The sequence below is a fragment of the Microtus ochrogaster genome, unplaced genomic scaffold, assembly GCF_000317375.1.
Source record: "Microtus ochrogaster isolate Prairie Vole_2 unplaced genomic scaffold, MicOch1.0 UNK87, whole genome shotgun sequence".
Lineage (NCBI taxonomy): Eukaryota > Metazoa > Chordata > Mammalia > Rodentia > Cricetidae > Microtus > Microtus ochrogaster.
In genome coordinates this window covers 1,430,570-1,435,739 of record NW_004949185.1, presented here as the reverse complement: position 1 = coordinate 1,435,739, position 5,170 = coordinate 1,430,570, and the positions used below count along the sequence as shown (strand labels likewise).

General features: G+C 52.5%; 2 protein-coding genes across 2 annotated transcripts in view; both read left to right on the top strand.

Annotated features, from left to right (window-relative positions):
* The window catches only part of LOC101994656 (RT1 class I histocompatibility antigen, AA alpha chain-like), a 629,094-nt gene that overhangs the window by 167,969 nt on the left and 455,955 nt on the right, over window positions 1-5,170 (top strand). The gene's annotated exons all lie outside the window — the stretch shown is intronic.
* Window positions 1-5,170, top strand: part of Tnxb (tenascin XB) — a 61,761-nt gene that overhangs the window by 36,863 nt on the left and 19,728 nt on the right. The gene's annotated exons all lie outside the window — the stretch shown is intronic.

Genomic DNA, 5,170 nt, shown 5'->3' with positions numbered 1-5,170 from the left:
CCCTTCTCTTCCCAATCCCAGGAGGCTAAGATTTGGTTTCCTTCCACGTCCTTCCTGCACAGCCTTGGCCTTGTTCACAGCTTCTTCCTTACTCTGTTGTGGTTCCAACAGGGGAAACGACTCACACAGAAAACCACCTTCTAGTGTTTTCCCGTTTTCCTTTCTCAGTTGCAGGGGTCTTTGTTTAAGCCGCATTCACACTCATACACAGATAATTCAACAGCGTACTAGCTAGGGGTGACTACATGGCATAAACAGCATTTGTACCCTGGCGATACTTTAGCGTGGGGACCGCACACGTGGTTCAGAAGTTAAGGAGGCTCTTGCAGGTGAGCCCTGGTTGGTTTCCCAGTGCCTATGTCAGGTAGCTCACATCTGCTTATAATTCCAGCCCCAGGAGGATCTGATGGTTCTGGCTTCATATGCGCACACGCGCGCGCGCGCACACACACACACACACACTGAGAGAGGAGAGAGACAGACAGACAGGCACAACACATGATTAAAGATAAAAATAAAAAACTGTTTGAGACAGTGTTTTTCTGTATAGCCCTGGCTGTCCTGGACCAGGCTGACCTCAAACTCACAGAGATCTGTGATGTCAAGGGCAGCCTGGACTACAGAGGGAGATCCCGTCGTAATAAACAATGACACACAGCTCTAGGCTGAGTTAAGTCCTTGATGTGAAGGCAGAGGACCCGAGTCTGATTCCCAGGACTCACGGAAAAGAGCTGGACAGGGCTGTACATGCTCTTAATGGCAGAGACTGGCGGGGTAAAAGCAGGAAGCTCCCCAGGGCTCTCTGGCCACTCAGCTGAGACAAATTGGTGGCCAGCGAGAGACCATGTGCCAAATAAGTGGTTCATGCCTGTGGAGCAACAGCCACACGTGTTCTCAAGCACACACACACACACACACACACACACACACACACACACACACACACACACAAGTTCCGTGATGGACTAGGGCTGTGTGACACTGTTGGGTGCTGGTGAGAGGTAGGAATGGGCGCTTGGTGGAGGAAGTAGTTAACTGGGGGCATTTTCTTGGACTTGTCTCTTGGCTTGGACCCTTCCTGGATTCTGCCTCCCTCTCTCCTGATCACCATGATGTGGCTGTCCCACCACACCCCCCTCCCCAATGGACCAACACTCCCCCAAAGTGTGGGTCAGAATAATCTTCCCTCCCTCAAAAAATAAAATCCAAGATGAGGGAGAGAAAAGGAGGCAGCAGAGCTCAAAGATTCCGTAGGGTGCTAATCACAACCAGTTGACAATAACCAGCAAGGCAGGGGAGCAGGATGAGGCGCAGCCCACGGCGCCCATGGCGGTGTGCCTTGAGAGACGGAATGCGGCGTTCTGCACATTGCTGGGTTGCCTTGTTTTTTTTTTTTTTTCCTGTTTTAATCTGTTCTGCATTGTGTGAATGTTCCAACACGGCAAGCATTTCTTTCCCCCCTCCACGCATTCCTTTTATAATCACAGAAAAGCAGAAAAATGCAGCCTCTCTCCCTTAGCACTCCTGTCTCCCCTGTCACCCTGGCAACGTTGTTCGTTTCTAATTATGAGAAAATTAAATCTGCGAGTCCCTAAGCAGCAAGGGGGCAGGTAAATCACAGGTGCACTCAGGCCCCATCCTCGGGGACACTGTGAGGGGTGGGTTAAGCCACTCAGCCACAGAGGGGCCAGCTTGTGAGTCTCCTGTGCTCTGGTGGCCGTCTAGGTGGGGCCATTATTATCTCAGTCTCCCTGACTTGACAGGTCTCGTTTCTGTACGTGTGTCCTGTAGGCTGCAGGGTTGTGGGGTGTGGGGAGAACTGGGGAGCCACTGAGAGTTTGCAGCCTGGGGTAAGCTGCCCATCCTCACCCACGGCTCAGTTTCCTGTCTCTTTACCTCCTGCCACTCCTCATAAGGGCAATTCTCAGCTCACGGCAAGTAGAGAGGGCGGCCAGGGGCCCACGGCCCGTTCCTCCTTCGCCCTCCCGGTCCCCACGTCCTCTCCATTCCTCTCCGTCTGCATCACTGCCCCTTCCCATCTCCCATCACCCATCAATGTTCCGAGTCAATGACTCCTTCTCAAGCCCGCATTTTTTGTAGTGTGAAGAACGTGGCAGCCATGAGCAAAGCTTGAAAACCAGAGAGCAAAAGCTAGGTCTGGCTTTGACCCAACAGCCGCCATTAGTAACTGCGAGCTCTTGACAGTCCTGTGTGAAGCCCTGGCTTCCATGTCTAGCACCCCTACCACCAACAAAACCAAACCCAAAGCCAACGGTGTAAGCGCCCCCTAACAAAACCAATCCAAAAGCCAATGGTGTAAGCGCCCCCCTAACAAAATCAAACCCAAAGCCAATGGTGTAAGCGCCCCCCTAACAAAACCAATCCAAAAGCCAATGGTGTAAGTGCCCCCCTAACAAAAGCAAACCCAAAGCCAGCAGTGTAAGTGATCCCTAACAAAACCAATCCAAAAACTAATGGTGTAAGTGCCCCCCTCTGCTTTCTGCATGCAGCATCTGAGTGCTCCCATGCAGCATCTGAGTGCTTCCATGCGGCGTCTGGGTGCTCCCATGCAGCGGGCCCCTGCTTTTCTGAGCGCCAGTTGATGGTAGTCATTTACCTTGTGACCGCATTAATCATCATTTTAATGGTTATCCGATGCTCTCTGGTGAAAGCCCTGTAACAAAACCGATCGTCTGTTACGGGTCATTTGAAAACCGATCATCTGTTACGGGTCGTTTGAGTCCTGACACATTTTGCTGTCATAAATAATCTCATTATAAATTCTTCCATGCTGTAACTTTTTCCTGCTCTTAATATTTTTCTTAGGATAAGTGCCCAGAAATGGGATTATTAGAGCAAAGGAAATGAGCAGTATTTTGGCTCCTGACACGCACGGCCTCGTTGCCTTCTGAAGGTGTGTGGCAGGGCAGCCTGACTAACGCAGGACAGCGGGGCCCTCCGGTCTGTGGTGACCAGAGGGTCACTGTGAGCCCAGGCTTCTGCTTGAGGAAGTTTATCTGCTGGATGTCCTTAACATCTGCCTGGTCCCAAGTCTTCTTCCAGGTCAGAGGACTCTGAGAAAGAGATCCCTGACCCGAGGCCCCAGAAACCCCAGAGGATCACTTCAGAGGGATCCAGTAACCTCAGGTTCTCCCCAGACTCCCTGAGCCTCTCCTGGACAGTCCCCGAAGGTGACTCTTTACAAGAATACGGATGGGTGACCCCGGTGGTAGATGCTGGGGGACAGGAGAAGGACTGTGTGGGTTGGACCATAATTGTCCCCCTGTAACCAACTTCCTGGAAGCCTCTGCTCTTAACCATCAGGGACTTCCCACAGCGCAGGTCGGGGTACAGTAGGGCCATCCAGGGTTTTCTAGCCTGCATTCTTATCGAGATACAGCATTAGCCTCACTCTGGTGATAGCCGGGCAGCCGCGGCTCTGGCAGGCAGAGGCAGAGCGAGTTCCAGGGACAGGCTCCAAAGTTACAGAGAGAAACCCTGTCTTGAAAGCAAAAAGAACCTGATATAACCAAATGATAAAAGTTTTGCTTTGGCTTGGTTTTTGGTGGGCTGGCCCTGTTCCTTCAGAGCCTGTTATAGTGTTATAGACTAGCACATCACAGCAGGCCAGAGGAAAGGGGGGAGCGCCCAGCCTCACTGTCCTCTTCCAGGGCTTCCACCAGGCCACACCCCTTACGGGTCCACCTCCTCCTGCCCCAACCACCCTAGGGACCCATCATTTAATGGCTAGGTATCTGAGGGCCAGCACGGCTCCTCACAGCCAAGGAGTTGGCACTCCATGGGAATGTGTGGTCCAGCAGTCTTCCTGCCTCCATGAGTCCTCACAGAGGCTCTGTCACCATGGAAACAGTGAGAGGATGCTGGGATGCGGTCTTTTTTTCTTTTCTTTTCTTTGTTTTTCTTCCGAGACAGGGTTTCTCTGTAGCTTTGGAGCCTGTCCTGGAACTCCCTTTGTAGACCAGGCTGGCCTCGAACTCACAGAGATCCGCCTGCCTCTGCCTCCCGGGTGCTGGGATTAAAGGCGTGCGCCACCAAGGCCTGGCTGGGATGCGGTCTTAACTGCACACTCCTCCAGTGTATCAACGAAGTTACAGGTGCCAGACCCAGGTGCAGACTGCATCAATGGGGAACCTTGAGCCTGGGAAATTGATGGGCTCCTGAATGAGGGGTTGGTTCACAGTCAAACAAACATGGGCTTGTGTGGAGAAGCCTGGGGACAGGCAGGGCCCGACAAAGGACACCAAAGCCAGCCTGCTCACAGGGAACCTCCGAGACCTGAAGTCTAAGAGGCATGAGTTTGGGAGCAGATTTAGGAAGAGTAAATCCGACCTAGCGCAGAGACCAGCAGGCTAGGAAAAGCATGGTCCAGACGAAACCCAAGGATTTCATGAGATGTCCTCAGACGGTCTTAGGATACGCTGGGGGCAGCTCAGGAAGTCTGGTTCTGGGCAGAATGCTGGCATTTGGGTCAAAAGATGGGTCTATGCAGAGCTGGGCTGGAAGGCTGAGCAAGGAAAGGAGGGTGTAAGGAAGGGAGGGCTGGATCGTGGGAGATGGTAGCCCATCCCCGGGTTCCGAGCAGGTGGCCGAGGCGGCTAGGAAGGCTCTAACAAAAGTCTGGGACACGCTGAGTCTGGAGGCAGCTGGGTTGGGGCAGGTCCACGGTCAGATTGGGGAGAGAGATCAGAGCCTAGTGAGGGTGATTACAAGGAGAGCTGTCTCAGAGAGGCTCCGAGCAGTGGCCGTGTGGCCGTGAAGAAGCTGATGCTGAGGGAGGAATGAAGTCAGTGGTGTTAGCAGCTGGAAGGAGAGGGACAGTTGAGGTGGGGCGCTCGGGGTGGCAGCGTGGAAAGGGCAGAAAGGTATGGGGGAACCACTAAGGCCAATGTGTTTGCTATTTTTTTTAAAAAACTCATTTTTTCCAATTTTTATTATTACTTTTTAAATCGTCATTATTATGTTTTGAGACGAGGTCTCACTCTGTAACCCTGGCAGAACTGGAACTCACTGTGCACCAGGCTGGCCTTGAACTCACAGAGATCCACCTGCTTCTACCCAGCGCTAGGTTTAAGGCGCGTGCCACCACACCCAGCTGGGCTTTGCTTTTATAAATGGTCCTTTACACAGAAAGTAAGGACAAGAAGACCTA